General features: G+C 34.3%; 1 protein-coding gene across 1 annotated transcript in view; it reads left to right on the top strand.

Moving 5' to 3' along the window:
* kst (spectrin beta chain, non-erythrocytic 5 kst) overlaps positions 1-24,168 on the top strand; it is a 179,625-nt gene that overhangs the window by 34,844 nt on the left and 120,613 nt on the right. The gene's annotated exons all lie outside the window — the stretch shown is intronic.

Genomic DNA, 24,168 nt, shown 5'->3' with positions numbered 1-24,168 from the left:
GCATTGAAATCGGTCGACTACTTTTCAAGTTTTATGAGCACAAAGTGAACACAGGCTGAATTTTTTTATATATTACTAGCAGATAATATCTACCCGGTGTTGCTGGTCGTTATCCTTAGGAGATAGACATATACCATTGCAGACTTTTCTGTAGGCCTTTTTAAGATGTACAATTCCCTAGTACATTATTTTGATGTATCTCATACGGTTTTTGAACCAGCGTTAGCAATGTGTGCTCCAGAAAATATTTTTTTACAACTTTTTTTGCAAAACATCGACTTTTGTCTACTTTCTGTAAATAATATAATATGCATGTTTTATATATGTGAACCTTCCGGAAGAAATTCTCTAGTTCTCTAAGATAGCGACATTGTTTTGTACTGTTTAGTGAAGAAGTTTGACAGTGGCATTATCTACGTCATACTGATGTTGTAGCCAATTGGAACCATCTGATTGATAGTTCTTCGGCGTTTGAATCTAATGCAACTTCCGTCCCATGCTTGTCTATGAATATTTTTAGTGTTGTTTCTCACGCGGCGTTTGGTATTTTTCCCGCAGTGTTATTTAAAAACGATTGTTTTAGCTCGAAACTTTCTAATTTACGCTCTAAAAGTTGTGAATTCAGAAATTGAAAGGTCAAAATTTTACAACCTAAAATACACCCGAAAAACCAGTTTTATAAAGTTTTATAATAAATAATAATAATAATAATTGGATGACTTGTATAGCGCCGTTTTTGTGCAAAATCACCTCAAGGGCGCTTAATAGATGTATTTAACTGAGGATTAAACCTTCCTCCCTGGGGACTGGAGTCAACCGCGATAATAACTGAACCAAATCCCGTTTGGGTAGGACCGACATTTAATTCGTATATTAACTACTGTAATTAAATTCCAATTTCATAGAAATGCGCATAAGTCGGCTTGTGTATGTGTAATTGGCACCAAAATTTGATATAATGCATTGCCATTGACAACGAGTATATCTGCCGAGTTTCAGCTCTATCGAATGTCGGGAAATGGGTTAATTTCCATTTACAAGAAAACAAAATCGAAATTGAATCAGATATATTTAAAAATATTACTAATCTATGCTGCAAACGACTTTTATTTATATTTTGTACATCCCTCAGTACCCTAGAGGTGATTTTTCATAAAAACTGCGCTATAAAAATGAAGTTAACTGCTGTCCGTTTTGTGACTCTCCAATCCACATGCATTCTTTACAAAAAATATATATTGCTTGTTTCGAATCACTTTTTTTATTTTAAAACTAGCGCAAACCCGTAAAAAATCACAGGATTCTCTGAATTCCCAAAACAATCAGTTCCAATATTGAAAAAGACCCTTAAATTCAAAGTATATTTTAAATGATTGAAATAAATTTTATTCAGAAAGAGTGTAAGGAGAATATATGTTGCGAATGCGAATGATATCAGAAGTCGGAGACGCCCGAGGAAGACATGGCACGATCAAGTGAATCAGATATTCGAGTCCGGACATGTCAAGAGTCAGAATAATAGAAGAGCATGTATGAGACGATGTATGAATGTGAATGAGGCAAGGAGTGTGTGCCAAGATCGATTTGTTTGGCGGTCAGTCCTCTCTGCCTACCCCTGCGGGGAAACGGCGTGATGGTTAGTTAGTTAGTTGTGTATAATATATTGTGGATGATGTCTGACCTTCGATAATATGAAAGATAACGTGGAAAGAAGATGATTTCTTGGAACATCTGCATACCCACGCGTGACGCAGCGATGAGGTAATCTCAACTCATATTGTCTGCATAAATTACTGCGTGACGTCATTTAAAAAAGGGGTGTCCAACATTTTTTATTCCTATAAATAAACAATCATTGACGGCCGGCATAGTCCAGTGGTAACGCATTGGACTGCCATTCCGAAGGTCGCGGGTTCGAACCCGGCGTGCGCAAATAAATTTTATTTGATTAATTTGTGTTATTTCACAATTATTTAATTAAAATAATATATAGTATATTTGCGGCACGTTCCAGAGTGGAAGATACTACCAGTATCGCCCTGGTGTAAGACCACCATTCAGAATTGAAACGTTGCTCCAAATGGCTTTAGCCGTGTTTAGTGACTAGATCTGAATAGCCAGGTACTTCCCCACCTTCCTCTTTCCCTTCCCCACTTACCTTCAGCCTCACAACATCCCCCAATTGGGGATGTCATAGTCTCACTGGCTCCAGACGGGAGCAGTTGGGACTCTTGTGAGGTATTCACTATAAAAAAAAAAAAAAAAAAAAAATCATAATTAATTAAGATTTTAAAACTTATTTGCGCAGAATCGTAATTGAAGCATAGCTTATGTCTGTCTTGATGGAGACTGTGACGCTGTCAAAAACTTTTGCTAAAAAGGAAGAAGCTGAACACGGTATAGTAACCCAAAAATAATCTTGATAAAGTATGTTTGGCCGTGAAAATCTCAAATTATATCGCAAATGTTTTGTGCCATCCTAAATATTATTCCTCTCTTTTGTACGACTTACTAAAACAATGTAATTGAATGTTAATGAATTCTAAATACCGTCAATAAATATATAGATAATATTATTATTTTTATGCCATCTGCAATTTGGGAGGCGGGTTTAGGTACCGCCTTTCCGGGAACCATTTACATATTGCCATAGGTCACCCCGTGCTCATCGGGTGAGATGTGTTCAGGAATTGCCTGCCCACCAGCTGCGTGGCGTGCCAGACCGGGAGAGGCTGGTTTGGGAAGACCCCTTGACCTCTCCAACTGATCTGTCGATCCATCGCCTTGCGCCGCAGTGAGAGAGATATATCCGTTCGTCCGCACTCCTCGACACATTGAACCCTAGATTCTTACCAAACTTTCATACCTTTTTCCTTTCCAGAACTACCTCTGCTTCCTTTCGTTAAAAAGACCCTACACGCAGTATCCTCAAAGATGACGTAGGTCCTGAGAGAAATTACTTTAAAAACTGAATTCCGTTCTTTCTTTCTCTTTTCTCTCATTTGTATATTATATACATCCAGCTAATCCATTTGCAGCCGTGTTCTAAAATTAATTATAAAAACACCCTAATATTATAGAACTTCCTTCTTATTCTGGCGCTAGTCAAATTATATTGTTAATTGTAAGGTTCTACGCATGTAAATATATATGTCATTAAAATACTAGTTTTAGGTCTTAGTCGTAGGTAAGTAACTAGATATAAGTCTTGGATGTAAGTCACTAGTTTTAAGTCAGTAGTTCTAGTATTAATTATTTTAGAAAAATGTTTGTACAGCACCCCTGAGGTGATTTTTCACGAAAACGACGCTATATAAATTAACTCATTTTTTTTTACTATTTTCCGACTTTATGTCCGGGTTAAATCTTCCCCACAGGAAAAACTAAACCCTTCCACACATTTTTCCACAAATGATCATCTAGTCAATCAACATTATGCAAGTGCATTATATAAGCAAAATAAATACAAAACAATACGTCAATCAATACGTCAATGGGAAAATAATTCACCGCCTCCAGATATTTTCACACAGAGGGTTCGGCTCGGTAGAACTTCTAACAGGGCCTATAAATCCTACTGATCCCTCAACATAAATATTTAAAAATTCTTTCGTAATCCTACATGTATTTAAAATGACTGATTTTTGCATTTTTAATACGCCTTAATTTTGAATGAGAGAGCTAGGTATAATGCCAGTAGCCGAAATAACAAATGGTAATATTTTTTATAGTCTGAGAATGCCAAATTCTTTTTATCTCATTTCTTAAATCTGTGTATTTTCTTATTTTTATCAGATTTTTGAATAATAATAATAATAATTAAATACAGCTTCAGAGTCACAGCCCGTATTTATATTTTAGCAAATTGCGCTCGCGTGTACCGAGTTTGCGTACCCCTAATTAACACATTCTTTTCCTAGTGTTTGAAGCGGCCTCAGGTACTCACTCACTGAAGGTCGTTGGTTGTGCCCAAACTTAACAAATGTAATACTGTAAGCACTACACATAGTACACATTACACAGAGTTACATCCTGTGCCGGTTTGTGGACTTTTTCACATCAGAATATAAACAAACTCATATATTTGTATACCTATTTCAAGCCTTTTTCCATACTAACTCGCATTATTTTTTTTTTATGTAAACAAAACTATATTTCGCCACGTAATATCAGGTACTTAAGCAATAGACAGCTTAATAATAATAATTGGATAACTTGTAGAGCGCCGTTTTTGCGAAAGGTCACCTCAAGGGCGCTGTACACTTTATTTCCTAGGATCTACATTTGTTATTTAGAAAAGATACCAAAACATACTTACCTGGCAAGTCACTTCCGACAAACACACTTATATTAAAAAGTTATGCTTATAAAATTGAAGATGTCCAACATACATTAACAAAGTGCATTAAGTATGAACAACATAGAGTGACAATATTGATGACCTCGGACCCATCGGAAATTCAGAATTTAATAGCCTCAACAGAGTTCTATGCCATATCAAGAATCATGAAATTTATTCGATCATGTAAATTGGAAAATATTTGAAAGTGTAATCTTGGACAAAAGCACCTTTTAAAGAACTTATAAATTATAATTAAAATATTTTAATATTGTAATTTTAAAAACAGAAGAGGCAAAAAATGACAACATTATGTGAGTCAGAAGCCTCGTTAATAAATTAAAAAAAAAAAGATAAAACTGCACGCAGAGGACACTATATCCAAAAAACACTGGTCATCGCATGACCTAAGTCTGCTATAGTTTTTATTTTAATTTAACTGTATTTTAACTGTCTTAAAAAGCCTACAAATTGTTAGATTATCATTTTTATTTATTTATTTTTAATTATTATTTATTTTATTTTTAGTATTTTTTACATTTTGTTAATTTAAATTGCCGTCAACTGTGAAAGTGGAGGTTTCTGAAATTATGGATACGACTGTCTGAAAAGGTGCGTTTTAAGTTTAGACCTAAATTCTGTCGAGTCTGCGATCATTCTCAAATCATGTGGCAGTCCATTCCAGGCTTTAGGTCCTGATACGGCAAAAGCACGCTCACCGAACTTAGTATCTGGTGTGCGCTTTGGTTCCTTCAACCTTCCGATAGCTGATGACGTTGCTGACCTAAGGGTTGACTGTCGGGAGTTGGAATCTTCTGGAATACACAATTCTGATAAATAAGCCGGAGCCATTCCGTTAAGTGACTTAAATACCATCCAGCATACCTTGAACTGGATTCTTTCAGGACATTTGAGCCAGTGCAGATTTTTGAGATGCTCTGAAATGTGGGAGTATTTAGATACTCCGGTGATAAGCCTTGCCGCGGCGTTGAAAACGGATTGTAATTTGTTGATTTGACATTTAGGGAGACTTGCATATATTCCGTTGCAATAATCTAGACGTGAAACAACATAGGAATTGACTAGCAATTTAGTCGCCTCTGTTGGCAGGTTTCTCCGCACTGCTTTAATTTGCCTTAATTTTTTCTAATATTTTTGATATAAAAGGCAGATTTGAAACGGGTCGGTAATTTGAAAGATCTTCAGCGTCCAGTTGTGGTTTTTTTAATAATGGAGAGATTTAAGGGATTTTGGAAAGTCACCCGTGCTAAGTGACTTATTCACTTGGGATGAACGTTTATTCCTTAGTCAACTTTTTATTTTATTTTAAATACATTTTAAAAGTTCACAGCAGTAAGAGCCAGTCCCCGGGGAGGAAGTTTCAATCCTCAGTCAAACAAAAAATATCTTTGTAATTGACTACTAGCCGGGCCAAGAGATGGCGCGACTAGTTCTAAAATTAAAATAAATGTATTTTATTATTCTTATCATTTATTGTACTTGGCACGAATTTATAATATTTTTTAACTAATAAAAAATACTGATTTCAGTTGTCTGTGCGTTCAATGAACTCAAATTTGCTTTGAATATAAGTATCAGTTTATAAATTTCAAACAGTGTGGAGAATTCATATAGGTAGGTTTTACCTTTTACAATTTTATTCTATTCAATTCTTCAGAGTTGAAGTTACTCTCAATATCTCCCTGGTGTAAGACCACCATTCAGAATTGAAACGTTGCTTGAAATGGGTTTAGCCATGTTTTGTAACCAGATCTGAATAGCTAATTACTTCCCATATTCCTCTTTCCCATCTTCTACCCAGCCTTTCAAAATATACCAATTGGGGATGTATTAGTCTCACTGGCTCCAGGCTGTTTGGGACTTTTGTGCGTTAATCACAAATAATTACCGGATAAATGCGAATTCCAATGTATTTTTATTTTGTACTGTGCGTTAGAGATAACGATTATTATATGTTACCATCGTGTTTATCAGCTCCCAGCTTTTTGTTATCTAATTCAATAATTTATCTGCTTTTTATCAATGGTTGTTAACTGAAGTTAGCTACGTACACGAGAAAAAAAATAATAGATCTTGTCCGGAATAGCAATTATTGAGTAGATCGTGAACTTAAAAAGGAGGTATTTTAGAAAAATAATAATAGATGTTGTCCGGAATAGCAATTATTGAGTAGATCGTGAACTTAAAAAGGAGGTATTTTAGAAAAATAATAATAGATGTTGTCCGGAATAGCAATTATTGAGACGTTCGTGAACTTAAAAAGGAGGTATTTTAGAAAAAAAATAATAGATGTTGTCCGGAATAGCAATTATTGAGTCGTTCGTGAACTTAAAAAGGAGGTATTTTAGAAAAATAATATTAGATGTTGCCCGGAATAGCAATTATTGAGTCGTTCGTGAACTTAAAAAGGAGGTATTTTAGAAAAATAATATTAGTTGTTGCCCGGAATAGCAATTATTGAGTCGTTCGTGAACTTAAAAAGGAGGTATTTTAGAAAAATAATATTAGTTGTTGCCCGGAATAGCAATTATTGAGTCGTTCGTGAACTTAAAAAGGAGGTATTTTAGAAAAATAATATTAGATGTTGCCCGGAATAGCAATTATTGAGTCGTTCGTGAACTTAAAAAGGAGGTATTTTAGAAAAATAATATTAGTTGTTGCCCGGAATAGCAATTATTGAGTCGTTCGTGAACTTAAAAAGGAGGTATTTTAGAAAAATAATATTAGATGTTGCCCGGAATAGCAATTATTGAGTCGTTCGTGAACTTAAAAAGGAGGTATTTTAGAAAAATAATATTAGTTGTTGCCCGGAATAGCAATTATTGAGTCGTTCGTGAACTTAAAAAGGAGGTATTTTAGAAAAATAATATTAGATGTTGCCCGGAATAGCAATTATTGAGTCGTTCGTGAACTTAAAAAGGAGGTATTTTAGAAAAATAATATTAGATGTTGCCCGGAATAGCAATTATTGAGTCGTTCGTGAACTTAAAAAGGAGGTATTTTAGAAAAATAATAATAGATGTTGTCCGGAATAGCAATTATTGAGTCTTTTATTTTTCGGAATAACTTTATTGAGTAAAACCTCAAATTGTAATATTTAAATATTGAAGACAATATTAGTGATTTCTAAACGAAAATCTGAAACAGAAAAATCAGAAAAGGAAACGGTCACATCTGGGACTCGAACCCAGGACCCTTGTCTTTCCGGGACAATGCTCTACCAACTGAGCTAATGGGACCCTATTCCCCTCGGTCACTTTTAACTGTATCATACTTCGAATAAGAACTACTAACATTGTCTTCATTTGTTCACCGCACATTTTTATTGGCAACTATCTTTATGTATGATCGCAAGATTCAACCCGAACTAAATGCAATCCAGACAGCGTCTTTTAGATAAAGCTATCTTATTTTTTATTTTTAATGTGCGACATCTGTTGACTTTTCTGCAAGTCTAGAATGAATATTTATTTTTCGGAATAACTTTATTGAGTAAAACCTCAAATTGTAATATTTAAATATTGAAGACAATATTAGTGATTTCTAAACGAAAATCTGTTTAAAAAGTCTGTTTTCTGTGAATTTTTTTTGATTTATATATTTTAATTATTGAGTCGTTCGTGATCTTAAAAAGGAGGTATTTTAGAAAAATAATAATAACGTTATTAGTTATTACATACTCAGAGACGTGAACGACTTCTGACAGTTCAACATCTGGACTATGACATATGAACGTACACCTAGCGTCTTATTTATCTCGTACCATTGTTCATACGATTATGCCGGGATCACACGAGGACAATACAGTCAAAATAAGAACGCTGTCAAAATTTATTTTGACAGCGTTCTTATTTTGTTATCACTCGTTATATCGCTCTTATTTTGTTATCACTCGCTATATCGTTCACTTTCATTTGTATTCACTTGTTCAGGTTCCTATTTTCATCTATTTTTACTAATCCCAACTCTGCATATTTTGACTGAGTTAAAACACTATTCTTTATGCATTTGTATATTTTTCTTGATCCTTTTATTGTATTTGTTTATATTCATATCATAGAACTGTTTTAAAAAAAATAATGCTTCTAATTTTGGAAAAATCTGTTCTTTTAAATAACAAAAAATGCCCACTACTATTGTGCACAGGTTCCTATTTTTATAATTTTGTAATTACCCATTATTACCAGCTCTGTATTGTTTTTGTTAAGTTATGTTTATGTTACACCCATGTTATGTTTATGGTAGGTTTATGTTTATGATATGTTATGTTCATGTTATGTGCATGTTATATTATGATATGTTTATGTTATGTTCATAGTATGTTTGTGTTATGTTTTTCTTTATGTTTTATAATCACATTTGTTTACTCCCATATGCTGTGTTTGTTTATAAGATTGCCCATTTCATAATTCTATTTTTAAAAAACGCTACTAATTTTAGAAAAATCTTTGGTTTAATAACGAAAAGCGCCCACTTATATTGTACACAGGTTCCTATTTTTATAATTTTGTGATAATCTACTGTTACCAGCTGTGTACCGTTTATTTTAAGTATGTTATGTTTATGTTATGTTATGCTTATGTTATGTTATATTTATGTTATGCTATGTTTATGTTATGTTTATGTTATGTTTGGTTTATTTATGTTATGTTGTTTTATCAATGTTGTTTTGTCAATCATGTCAATTTTATCCTGTAATTTGTTGTATTTATTAATAAGAAAAATGTTGTAATGTATGGCCAAGATCACTCTTAATGGGTGAAAGCCAAAATAAAGAATAATAAAAAATAAAAAAATTTATTTATAGATAGTGAGTTAGCTAAGAGCTACACAGATGCACTCATAGAGGGCAGTGCAAAGAGCTTGCTTGGAAGTCCGCAAGATGGCAGCTAGTAGCCAGTAGTCGCCAGGGCCAGGTAGAATGCTACTGGTAGACCATTGAACTTACTCTTGTAATACGCGAAGTATTGAATAAATCCCTGATTTAATATAATTAAGTTATTCCCTGAAATCTCCTTCCACGACGCGTTGGAGAACTGTTTATGGGAACACAACAGATACAAATTACATATTAAACTCTAGGAATCTAGGAATTATTCCAACTAGGAAAGTTTCACGTTCCAGGACAGACAAATTGACAGGTGTACTTCATATTATTCCTTAAGGCGATGCCATACGTAGTAATGCAAAATCATGTGTTTTTGGTTTGAAAATTCGGTCGCCTAGAAATGTTTCAGATGCTTTAATTAAATACTGCGAGAAGAATACATCTTGGCCTTTGAAATAATCGAGTATTTTTTAGACAAGTCTTTTTATAAGCCCAGAAAAAAATATAATGTAAAGGCCTATGAAAACTGTCTTAAAGTTCAAAATATCCTACTTACGAACCCATTTTCGGTTTTGATTTTATTGTATAATGTGGCAAATTAAGTTATTTATAAAATGATCGAAAAAAAATTAAATATTTATGCCTGAACATCCACAAAATAAAATAAAAGGCACTTTTTGGCCATGTTTTTTTCTTGCATAAATCAAAACAGGCGGATGGTGTTAAGCGGGAATTTAAACCTTATCGCCATTTACGTAAGGGTTGTTATTGATAGCGGCTCAATTTAAAACATTACACGACGTGGTGCATAATTACATCACAAAACTTTTCATTTTTCTCTGCAGCTGAGTTGTGTTATGAAGAAAAAAAATAGGTATCCAGGTACCTGATAACATGTTGGAGGAATTACATTAAGATTTACAACGTAAAGAGATGAAGTTATGTTAGGTTATGTGTTTGCAAGTAGTGAACTTATATGAGTACACTTATAGGAGAATCTACATTATCTATGTGATATTAATCTACGTGTCTTGGTTCATTGTTCTGTCTTTACACTAGGATAGTGGGTCCGGAGCTGGGACAAAACAGTATAGTACTGTTCTCGTGTGATCGCTGCTTTACGCGGGGAGTCGTACATGAGGAGCTGTGTCAGGAAATCACAGTTTCACAGAAATGACCAATGAGATCATTGGTCATCTGCTCTGACTCAATTGAGCCGTCGTTAAATGTGACAGATTATTATTTATTGGATAATTTGTGTGAGATATCACCTCAGGAGTACTTTACAGTTGATGCAGGTATTACAAAAATATAAATATTACAAAAATAAAGTGAAGTTAAGTTAAGTAAAATGAAGTATAGGAACAGGTGACACGAAGATAGAAGATGGAGACTCTGCAGCAAGAATCCTAGGTGGTGAAGAAACTAGACCAGCTGCTGCAGCGAGATAGTCCACCAACAGTGCCAGCACGAGGTTCGTTATCCGTCCAGGTATGTGTCTGCTGCTAATAAAGCGCTGACACCATATCCTCTCATAGATACCAGACCTTGGCAGCACCGCTGTGACGTTCGACGAAGATAGAAGATGGATACTCTGCAGCAAGAATCTTAGGTGGTGAAGAAACTGGACCAGCTGCTGCAGCGAGAGAGTCCACCAACAGCGTCCAGGTATGTGTTTGCTGCTAATAAAGCGCTAACACACTGTCCTCTCACAGATACCAGACCTTGGCAGCACCGCTGTGACGTTCGACGAAGATAGAAGATGGAGACTCTGCCCCAAGAATCCTAGGTGGTGAAGAAACCAGAGAAGAGACCAGCTGCTGCAGCGAGAGAGTCCACCGCGTCCACCAACAGCGTCCAGGTATGTGTCTGCTGCTAATAAAGCGCTGACACCTCACATAGATAAGAGACCCTGGCAGCACCGCTGTGACGTTCGGCAAGTCCATCATTCATCTCCATGTAATCCGGTTCCTGGTGATTGTTAAAGTGGTGCATTCTGCCCGCAATAAATAAATTCCCACTAACTCATGTCAAGCAACAGAATTTTCGTGTAAAATAATTACAGTTTAAAATTAAACAATAACTTTGTAAACATCACTTATAGGTTTTCAGGACAGTATAATACCGTAGCTTCATCAGGACAGTAGTATTATACTGTCCTGATGAAGCTACGGTTGTAGCGAAATCCGGTCGGCATTAAGTATTTACCTATAAGTGATGTTTACAAAGTTATTGTTTAATTTTAAATTATAATGTCACATCACAAAGTAACCGCTTCATATGAAGAAAAAAATAATAATTACACATTGAAGATTATCTCTTTAAGTTATTTTATCTGATAACAAAATGTTTATCAGATTTTGCCAGATATGAACATTAAAACATATTACTCAGTTCAGTATGACGTTCGTCGATGTGTTGTTCGTCGTTTCTCATTTTTTAACTGAACAGTTTTAAAAAAGTGATTCGTTTCTATCTCCGGCTATTGGGCAAATATTTTGAAGTTGAAACGCGGGACAGTTTAAAAGGTTCGGTTATTGTGATTTTGGATTTTGGAATACCTACTTCGTACAAAAAAGGTTTGAAATTGTATTATTTTAGTATAAAGGCGATGACAGATTACGCTAATAGTTTAATTATATAACTCCATATTGCTCGATATACATTCCGATACAGACCTGTCACACCTAAAAATGATGTTTTATAAGTGTGGGCGTGGCAACTATATACGCTGTGATCTGCTAAGCCAGGATGTATTTGACAATTATTTGACCCCCTCTCGTAGAGAAGGGGTCAGAACAATTTACGTTACGCGGCTGTCATCTGTCGAAGTGACAGATCTCATACAAATAAATGATATTCAACGGCAGTTCCCCAATTGATCTAACCCCCTCTCCTAAGGAAGATTATGGAAAAGGGTGTCACCCTAACATATAATACGTATATGCCACGTCCAAATTATGCGCGCAAATTATAGCGTAATGTGTCTAATACTACGTATACATACGCGAGCCGAACTGAACCTCAACATATGCGAAAGGAACGAAGCAACTTGCAGTTGATTCGTTCCTTTCCCGTAATTCGTGGCTCGGTTCGCGTTTCGGTTCTCAGATATATATATGTACCATTAGGTGTGGTCGCGGATTTATCACAGACCTCTCATTTATCAAGACTCCCAGGTCCTAGAAATGAAATTGGTTATATGTTTTCAAGGTTTTCAGGTCTATGTTTTCAAGGTATAATCGATGCAAGGATGATGCAGTCCCACTGGTTCCGGGTTTAGGGTTTTAACTATGATAAGGACATAACGAATAGCTTAACACTTTCGCACCGTACGTATATTTGAAAATACATCGATTTTTAGATAAGTTTGTGTATTTAGGAAGTACGTTTACGAGAGATGGGAAGGCTGACAGAGATATTGAATGTATGCTAAATGCAAGCTAATGGTGCTAACAAAATATTGCCGAAACTAGAAGTCCACAATGCAGTGCTGGTACCCACCCTGACGTTTGGCAGTGAGGCACTGATCTGGCAGAGGAAGGATGGAAGCAGATTGAATGATGTAGAAATGAGATCCATGAGGCGTATGAGTGGTAAAACCTCTTATCATCGTTAGAGAAATGTGTAGATTCGCAAAGAATGCCAGAATGAATAATATTAGGAAAGGGACGCTTTAATGGTTCGGGCATGTAAATCGAATGAACGAAGAGAATATATAACGCAAACGTGAATGGTAGTAGCCCAAGGAAGACATGGCACGACCAAGTAAACAAGACCGCATCTGATAGTAGATGCCGCTAGTGACAAATTAGTTATTAAATTTTCACACGAAGTAAAAACATTGGTTACATACATGATTGTATTAAAACTTTGTTTTTAATACCACTTTATTATAATAATAATAATTGGCTAATTTATATAGCGCCGTTTTCGCTCAAAAATCACCTCAAGGGCGCTGTACAAATATAATTAATACTTGAACTACAAACTTACATCTAAGACCTTAGGCAAAGTTTAATGCTAAATCACTATTTTGATTAATCTTTATAACGAATTGGTGTACATTATGAATATCAAAAAATATGCTTTAGATAAATTGAAGGTTTTTCTATCGTTTCGCTTGAGTAGAATACAAATAAAAAATAAATTATTCAATAAAAAAATATAAACTACTAAAAAAATATTGTTTTTCAATAGAAATGTATGAACACGTAAAGGAAACAACTTTAAAAAATACAGTATTACAGCTAAGATTATCTGTGACAGTTTCACTTGATTAACTTTTTGCTTTCTTATAAAATTATATACAAAATAAATAAAAACCTTTTTTGTGTTTGAAATCTAACGTTTCTAGACTCCGTTAGCAATTTTAATACCTATTACCTACGATATAAGGTATACCAAGAATATAGACCTTTTTGGCTTGTAGCTTCGTCTTAAGACTAACTACTATCTGTATATATTTTCAAAATATAAAACGAACCGGTTTCGGTTCACCGTGAACCTTCATAAGAAAATATCTAAGTACAATAAAGCCCTTGAGGTGATTTTTCACAAAAACGGCGCTCTACAAATTATCCAATTATTATTATTATTATTATTATTATTAAAAACAAAGTTACTATAAATGGGTTATTTTTAACATACTTTAAGGCATGACATATTTAATTTTGTAAATTTAGTTTTAATTCAGGTCTGAAAGGGTTAAAAGTTTTTAATTATTTTCAGAACGATAAACGGTCGTCTTTTAATAGGAGTAGATAAAATTAATCATAATCCCTTTCGTGTGTATCTCAGGTGATAATTTCTTTCTGGTTATTTTTATGTCACTGTTTTTTTTATAATTTTATTTTATTTAATATAGATATAAGTGGGAACAGTGGTGTTATATAAATTACATATCGGTGCAAAATATATTTATAATCTATATATATAATAGAAGCAATTGCTAGATCATTGTATCGGCACGTACCTGACAAACTTTAACCAGCTATTCCTCAGCACATTTGGAGTAAAAAATTTTATGGGCACTTATAATGTTACCGGACAGCAAAGTATATATTATCCAGGAGTTTCTATTGCTCCTATTATATCTACCTATTGCATAATTTTATGGGCACTTATAATGTTACCGGACAGCAAAGTATATATTATCCAGGAGTTTCTATTGCTCCTATTATATCTACCTATTGCATAATTTTATGGGCACTTATAATGTTACCGGACAGCAATGTATATATTATCCAGGAGTTTCTATTGCTCCTATTATATATACCTATTGCATAATTTTATTCTATTTTCCTTATAATATGTGTAACTCGCTCACCAATCACAAGAACCAGTTTCTTTAAGACAATAATTAGAAACCCCTTGAGGTGATTTTGAACAAAAACGGCGCTTTAAAAATCATCCAAATAATATTATAAAATTATTATCTTAATAAAGTACAGATGAATATAGACTGATAATAAATATAAAGAAAGGGAAAAAGTATATTTAAATATCCGGTTGGTGGCTGAGTTGACATCGCGCTTGGGTCCCACCCAGGCGTAGTGTGTTCAATTCCTCGGCTGGCTAAGTCCTCCATCACAACACAAGCAACATTTTCCGCTTACTGTGGTGGTCGTAGGAGATTTTCAAATATTGTCAGGTTATTCGTAACCCGGGAATGTTTGTCTTTCTATTTTAAAAATAAATAAATAAAATATTCAATTTGTGGGGCGGGTTTGGTTACCTAACACCCCTGCCATAGGTCACCCTAAGTATTTTGCTTCGTTTAGTGACTTAGCAGTGGGTGAGGTTTGTCTAGGTCTCTAGGCTTGACCCTTTGACCACCCCACTCGGACTCTCAGTGGGAGGATGGATTCACACGTCCGTCATTCCTGGACACACAGACCTCCAAATTCCTACTTTCCTTCACAGAACTTTTCCTAAAAACAAGATAAATATTAAAAACAAAATAATAATTATTATCTAATCTTACAATCTAAGAGAGGGAATTGCGTAAAGGCGATAAAAATATTTAACGATGTTTATCTAAATTAACTTAACTAATAAAATTAAAAATTATTTTTTTTGGTAGCTATCGATTTGTTACAAATGAAGTTATATTTCTTATCTATAATTTATAAATGCAATAAAAATATTACTTGGAATTCCTTTTTTAATGTTTGCAGAAGTTTGATAAAGAAAAACTGTATTTTTATTTGGGCACTAGATAGTGTTATCATCAGAATGATTTCACACTTTCTATTATTGTAGACGGAAGTGTCGCCCTCTGTTATTTAAAATTTTTTTTTTTTAGTTTTCAAGCAGTATCCCGATGATAAAATGTAAAAATTATATTAAGAGGAAGCTACAAGCCAAAAATGTGTATATTCTTGGTATTTTAAGCACAAAACTGGTTTTTATTTATTTTGTAAATAATTTTATAAGAAAGCAAAAAAGTTAATGAAGTGATACTGTCACAGATAATCGTAGCTATAATACTGTATTTTTTAAAATTGTTTCCTTTACGCGTTCATACATTTCTATTAAATAAATATATTTTTTGGAGTAGTTTACATTTATATTTTAGGGAATGTTGCAAGAAGAAAGGAGAATGGTGGCAGAAGTCGGGGACGCTCGAGGAAGTGAACCAGATACTCGAGTCGGGCATTTCAAGAGTCAAAAAAACAAAGAGTATGTATGAATGTGAATGAGTCAAGAAGTGTGTGGTGTGTCTCTGCCTACCCCTGCGGGGAAACGGCGATGGTTAGTTAGTTAGTTAGTTAGTTAGTCAGTTAGTTCACATGCAGCCATTATGTCATCCTTCACAGTTCATTATAATATTGTCTGGAACATGACATCACTGTTGCTAATCCGCCAAGTTACAGTTTTTTCTTTTCATTAAATTCCTCGGTACATTCCGTGGTGTTGATTTTTTTCATTTATATAAATTTAATAAACGTATAAATCAACGAAATATTAATTCAAACAAGCGTGTGTTTTTCATTTGTGACAAACAGCACCATATGTTGGACGTAAAAGCTATTATTAATATATATTAGCTAAACTATTGTTTCTCTGTCTACACAGACAAAATGAGCCACAGCCACGCTTGGTGGGGTACATCTAGTTAATAATATTTGAATCAGCAGTAGAATATTCACGTATCCATTTTAAAAATCAAACTGTTTTGTGAGCTTGTCGATATAAAGAAAAAAATGGTTCCATGATATTTCATCAAAATGACAATTAAACACACCTTTCAAATGTGATATAGAGTCATTAAAAGTGATGAAACAAAAACTAGGTTAAATAGTTACCTATGTAACCTATTTAACCTGGTTTTTGTTTCATCACTTTTCATGACTCTATACACAGACATAGGAATTAATAGACGAGAAGATAATGGCGAGGGGTAAAATCAACTGTTGAAGAACGAAGGGAGTGAAGCTGACTGTGATTCGTCAATAAATCAATCTGACAGTAAATAGGCATCTCGCATTATAATATCACCATTTACTTCTTAAAAGTAAAACCTGCTTTTGAATGAATAGACATTTTTACATGGGAGCGCAAATTACTCGCCACGTTATGAACAAATTTGCGAAGTCCAAGTTCGGCAAAAAAATTCGGTTCCATTTTCAGAGTCAAATATTTCGTTTAAGTATTTAGTTAAGACACTTTTATAAATGTTCATAATTTACTTCCCAGCAACCAACCAGCTTTGTGTTTCGCGTCCAGACGTTTCTCGATGTGATAGTATAATATGTTTCTAAAACTGATCTATATTATACCATGTGAATATGCTTAAAATAAAGTAAAATAATGCTTATATATGGAATGTAATACGACAATTGGGTTTATTCTCTTTTTCACGTCTATTTTTACAAGTTTTCATAGTACAAGTCAACATTTTGCTGTGTTATTTCGTAAAATGAACCGATGATGCCTCGACCATAGTTCGCACAAGAATGATGACGTCACGTTTTCAAATTTCACTTGAGGCCATACGCGAGCCCAGCCGGCTCCAATGGAACCGGTATGGGGAGTGGGGATAATACGCTTTTAATCACTTAGGGCAGGTCTACTAATATTCATATGTCTATGACTCTATATCACTTTTTGTAGGTGTGTTGAACTATCATTTTGATGAATAATTAGCGATACAAAATATTGATAATTTTCTTAAAATTATTCGTAATCCGATTAAAAACAGGACCGCAGAACCTTAACGAATAAATTGATAGAGATCCTGATAAACTTTTAGTGGAATACCAATGTATAATCACGGTGTTGAATTACTTGTTCATAAAAATCGTTTCATTTTCGCATTTCGTCATTAAATATTATCAAGAAAATATTATTACGAATTTACTAAAAATTCATCGGGAAACGGCCTGCAATCCCGATTTTAACCGGATTAACAATAGTTTTAAGATATTCTTAATAAATTAGCAGTACTGATTTTTCTCCGTACACTTCTGGTAAAATTGTAATAAAATTTTGATGTACCGAAATTCTTTCTCTAACAATACCATAATATTATCCAAATAACTTTATCTATCTTGTATTTATATAAAAAAAGAGTGACTGTGGCGGGCGGCGTGGATTTGATTTTTATATAAATCTACAGTTTTATTCCGGAGTTGATGAAATTTTGCATATTTCCCTTAAAAGCAAGAGGAAAGTCACTGTCTACGTTCGATATAGAAAACCTCCGTTTAATGCCGGGTAACGCCGGGGCCTTCAACTAGTTTTAAAGAAAATTATCATTTTTTTAAATTTGATTTATTTATGTGAATTCTTGTACGACAGACTACATACATATATACGTACATACAAACATACATACACACATACATAAACACACAAACATTTACAGTACAACATCCCTTATTTTAACTATCTTAATAACATTTGGGAACAGGTTTTATGGTTTGTTTAAAGAATAATTAAATTCAACCCCATACTAATAAACGTGTTTTTAATTTTACACAACTGATAAATTAATGTCTGTTTATCGGTTGTATAAAATTTAAATCACGTTTATTGGAAAGGTCCATAGTATATATATATCTACATATATATCAGTATCTGTTTTAGGAATTTAATTCAAAAGACTCTTGCCATGCTGTGCCAGAACATCTGTTCTGCCGTGTGGTATCTAGAACAAGTCGTGATACAAGCTATAAAGAGATTAACGGTAAGCCTTCAAATAGGGGTATAGGATGAGAAAGTTTGATGTAAACTTATAATTTGAACACATCCATCAGTTCCATCCAATTTTGAAAATGTCACACAGAGACGCACTACGAAATAATATTAATGTTTTCCAGATAACGGTGGGATTTTGCGTTACGTTTATTAGTGCTAACTAGGGAATGCAATCCCGGTATACCGGGATCCCGAAATACCGAGATGCGGGACTAATCTCGGTCGAAAATTTAGCGGGATCCCGCTGGACTGGCGGGATTACAGAGAAGCTTCTAAAACTGCATCGACGTCCAGTTCTTCTACATCGGCTCATTGTGAACCTCAACCATCAACAAATAAAATCACTGACCATTTTTCAAGCGAAAACAATACCGTCGAAAAGAGGGTATCACGAATGGTGTCTAAAGATGGTTTACCATTCCGAGTTTTCTGTACCTCGTCGGATTTGCGAGATCTTTTTAAAGCCGGGTGTTTTAACTTACCAACATCGTCTAATTTTATCAAATTAATGGTTATGAATTACGGCAAGACACTAAACATTATGGTTATTCAAGATCTTTTAAAGCTGAAAGAGAGCAACTACAGATTTACCCTCACTTACTCTGAATTACTTCGAGTCCGGTGGATTAAAAGGCACATACCTTCAATGCACTTACAATGCGCTAATGACTATTGTGCCAACCAGCGTGGAAGCTGAACGAGATTTTTCAGCCGCTGGCTACCTTGTGTCCAATATCAGAAGCCGTTTATCAGATTACACACATTAATACTTAAACTTTTTTTACCAAGCTATTTCCAAAATAATGTTTAATTAAACTTATGATGCTCATTGTACAAGAATATTGTTTATCGTGTGAACGTTATTATTTAAATTTAAGTTTCAGATCAATTTCAGTTTCAGTGCCGGCAATCCGGGCGTTTATTTTATTTTCATTTGTGTAGTAGTCCAGTCAGTGGGGGATAAAAAAGGGCTCCACCTTGCAAAAGGTTAGGTAGTAGCAATTTTCACATATGTTGTTAAGATTGGGATTCTAAAGAAAAAAAAAAGTTTTCGACCTTGGGAGGGTCGAGCTCGATCCGCCATCTTGGATTGAAGGTGCCAAAATTTGTTTTTTTCAAAATAATTGTGAAGTCGTCGTTTTTACAACCAAATTGTTGAACGCAAACTTAAAGACAACTAAATTACCTACATTTTTTGTAGAAAGTTTTTTTTTGTAAGTCTAATAGGTAACGAGTTACAGCGGTTGAAAGAAGAAAATTTTGACAAAAAATTGTAAAACTCCAGTTTTCTTGATAAATTTTGTACTAACATATTACACAATATCATTTTAACGTATTTCTACGTTACAATATACTTATATAGCATCATCCGTGTGCTCGATGACGTTGATTTGTTATAGTGGGATCCTAGTCTACAGCTGACTTGGCAACACTGATTGAGTCGGGGTGGTTACAGGACGTTGCCTGGATGCTCGGTCACTCAGTGTGCTCGTGCGCAAAGGTACGAAATCATCATTTTATGGTGTTTTCGAACAACTTCCAGAAGGCGTGCAACTTGAAGGTAGCAAAATTAATGTTGTAGATGGAGGATATCTTTTACATAAAGTTGTATGAAATCGGAATGATTATTTTGGGTCAATTTGCGAGAAGTACGTTCACTATGTAAGAAATCACTATGGATCATATGCAGTCATTGTTTTCGATGGATATCCGCTTGATGATGGTGAAAAAAATACGAAAACCGCAGAAAGACTTCGCCGCTCGAAGAAGCACATGTCTGCAGATGTTCTTTTCGATGAAACAATGCCAGTTCAAGTTTCACAAGAACGATTTTTAGCCAATGAAAATAACAAAGTCCGTCTGATTTCGATGCTTACAGAGCAATTTATACAGGATGATTTTACAGTTAAGCAGGCTGAAGAAGATGCTGATGAGTTGATTGTCAATACTGCGATTTTCTTGTGTTCATCATATGACGCTGTTTTCATTATTGGCGAAGACGTTGATCTCCTAGTTCTGCTGACAGCATGACAGCATTAGTACCACAAAAAAATAGTATATATCTTCGCAAACCCGGTAGAGGCAAAACTTTTGAAAGATTGTATTCCGCGAATAGTGTGAAATACAAAGAGGCGGCTGAAAATATTCTGTTTCTTCATGCCTTTAGCGGCTGCGATACAACATCGTCCTTCTTCAACCAAGGAAAAAAAAAAATTTGTTCGCTTGTGCAAAACGACACAAGACTCAATGCCATGATAAGAATCTTCAAACAACATGATGCAATACCAGAAGACATAGCAGTTGCAGGAACACGCTTTCTTGTTGCTTTATACGGGGGTGACATGGATAAGGAAACCTTGGAAGAAGTCCTCTACAAACGTTTCGCAAAGTCGACAACAAAAAGCAAATTCAATCTTGCCTCTTTGCCACTAACGGACGACGCTACACGGTACCATGCATTTAGAACGTACCATCAAGTCCAAAAATGGTATGGAATCCAAAAAAATCCAGAAAACTGGGCCTGGAAACGTGACATCAACGGGCTTGTTCCAGTAAGAATGACAAAGAAACCAGCACCCGAGACTTTATTAAAATTTATTTCATGCAATTGTAAAAAAGGATGCGGCGTTGCATGTGGCTGCAGGAAAGCTGGATTGAAGTGTTCTATTGTATGTGGGTGCTGTAATGGTCAAACATGCCGAAATTCACCAGAGGTTCACATCGATGTCGAGGACGAAGAAGAAGAGATTTTGTCAATGGAAGCCCAAATATCACAGGCAATGAAATAGATGATGACATTGATGACGAAGACTGTTATTAAGTAACATAATTTATAGTAACATAATTCACAGTAATGTAACATAATTCACAGTAATGTAACATAATTTACTGTAGCATAACGCTGGTATATCTGTGGAGTTGACCTACTGGGGATACCACAATAAAAAAAATGCGCAATGTTCTCTACCTCATGGTGGTGTGGAAATGAGTTAACAAAATTATTATAATTATGTAATGAATAACCCGCAAAAATTACAAAGTTGGGAATTTCATCACTTTTTTGAAAAATATTCACATTTCCGCCACTGTAACTCGTTACCTATTAGACTTACAAAAAAAAACTTTCTACAAAAAATGTAGGTAATTTAGTTGTCTTTAAGTTTGCGTTCAACAATTTGGTTGTTAAAACGACCACTTCACAATTATTTTGAAAAAAACAAATTTTGGCACCTTCAATCCAAGATGGCGGATCGAGCTCGACCCTCCCAAGGTCGAAAACTTTTTTTTTTCTTTAGAGTCCCAATCTTAACAACATATGTGAAAATCGCTACTACCTAACCTTTTGCAAGGTAAAACTCCCCACTGACTGGACTATAGGTACATAGATTTCTTTTACTCACCTTACTAGACAAAGTCTGTTCCGAGGCGGGTATGTTAGTTATGTAAATTTATGTCTTATCTTATTCTTTGCCAATTTATGACTTAAACTTTACATATGTCTAACTAAAGGTATACCTATTAATAAATCATTTAAAATGTCCCAAATAACTTGTTTTATTATAGGTATAAATTTAAAACTCTAAAAGCAAGGTTGGTAGATCGAGGTCTTTATTATACGATTGATTAGATATCTAAGTCCACTCTGCTGGATCCCGCAAATACCTGGATCCAGCGGGACTAAAATTGTTCAGTCCCGCAAATACCTGGATTGACATTTTCTTGCTGGATTGCATTCCCTAGTGCTAACCGATTTACTGTTTGAGTTTAGTAATTTTATAAAATGTACTAAATTGTAGATTACCTGATAAGTTAACCACAAAGTTTCGTGGAATAATCGGTCTCCTGTGGAAAGACTTACGTATTTATGAATCATTAATGGTTTTCAAGATATAAAATGTGATTCACATCTGGTTACATTTTATTCACGGTTTGTGGGAAGTTTTTCCAACATTTGTCAAATTGCAACTCTTTTTTGTCGTTTTCAAGATATAATATGTAACAATTATTTTATAAGCAATAATTATTAGCCTGAAACACTCATCCACATTGAAAAATCTCCTGATAAAAGATACATGACGCCAACAGGACTTGAACCCGTGTCCTTTCGATTTCCGGTCGACAGCTCTGACCACTGAGCTATGGCGGCTTATCTCTTATCCGCGAAATAATTCAATATATATACTAGTGTTTCATTCAACAATTACTGCTTGTTACATTTTTTCTCCTGAAAACAACCAACTTTATTTTATATGAGAAAGGCATTGTAAGTGCTAACTCTCTCATTAGATGGCGTCGAGACAAATTGTCTACATTTTTTGGTGAAGATACCAGAACTTGTCAAATATTAATCATTATTATTTTTTTTTGGTAAACTAATGTTTACCAAAAAAAAAATTAATATAATATGTGATTCACAAGTGGTTACATTTTATTTAAATTCTATAACTAAGGTTTCTGGGAAGTGTTTCTAACATTTCTCAAATTGAAACTCTTTTTTTGTCGTTTTCAAGATATAAAATGTCATTCACAAGTGGTTACATTTTATTCAAATTCTATATTTAAGATTTCCGATTTCCAACATTTGTCAAATTCCAACTCTTTTTTATGTAGATTTCTTTAAAATTATATCACCAGTTGTTTCACAGAACTTGAACAATTAGTCAAATTTCAACGTACTCGGAAGTATTTTACAGATTTCTATACGATTCATAAAGCATTTTCTGTATTTCCGTTCGATTCGCGATGTTTTTGCCCAGATTTCTATTCAATCCTTTCTCGGAAGAATTTTCCAGATTTCCATACGATTCGCAAAGCATTGTCTGTATTTCCATTCGATTCGCAATGTTACCTCAGGCTAATTTGTTATATGATACAGCAAAAAAAATCATGTGTTTTTTTATCAGTAATTTTAGTTCTGCTATTTTTAAAACTTTTAACGCTTTCACAAAAAAAAATGTATGTTTATTTCTAATAATAAAGTTTTAATAATTATGTTTTCGGATACGTTCGGAAATATTCCCCTTTGTATTTTATAAATGCAAACAAATTCTCGGACCATCTAACAGCGTCTTTAAGAAATATAACGGTCAATATGCCAGAGGCCTGAGGGTTAAATACTTAACTAGATAAATGTATACGCAGTGGTGTTCGAGTTTACTTGGGAACTTGGCACAACCGACCCGTGATAAATAAGTTCTGAACCCGCCGACCAATCACAGGACGTTTAAGTCTTTGAGCTTTTAATCGTTCTCAAATGACGATTTATTAAGTCTACGCATAATTATACAGGGTGTATCGGCACTAACAAACTTTAACCAGCTATTCCTTAACACATTTGGAGTAAAAAATGTTATGGGCATTTTGCTGTCCGGTAGCATTTTTTTTTTCAATTAAAAATAAAAAAATTAAAAATTTCCACACTACATCACTGTCATTGGCATTGCTTTTCGTGGTCAACAGCTGTTATTAGCAAGTATGTCGAAAAGCGTCTTCGCTCTTTTAGGTACACGCGTGCATTATTCAACGGAATTCGAATAAAATATTGCCAGATGGGTATTCAAACTTTGACAAAGGATAAAACAGTGGTGACATGTGGTGAAAATATGAATAATAATTTTTTTATTAAAAAAAACGTTACCGGACAGCAAAGTGCACATAAGATTTTTTACTCCAAATATGCTAAGGAATAGCTGGTTAAAGTTTGTCGGGTACGTGCCGATACACCCTGTATATAATAAAAATAACATATTCAGAATCAGCGTTTGTTGATCAATGT

This window comes from Hesperophylax consimilis, chromosome 20 (assembly GCF_061612785.1).
Source record: "Hesperophylax consimilis isolate HC1 chromosome 20, BYU_Hcon_1.0, whole genome shotgun sequence".
In the NCBI taxonomy this organism is placed as follows: domain Eukaryota; kingdom Metazoa; phylum Arthropoda; class Insecta; order Trichoptera; family Limnephilidae; genus Hesperophylax; species Hesperophylax consimilis.
The sequence above is the reverse complement of the archived record's forward strand: the minus strand, read 5'-3'. Positions and strand labels throughout refer to the sequence as shown.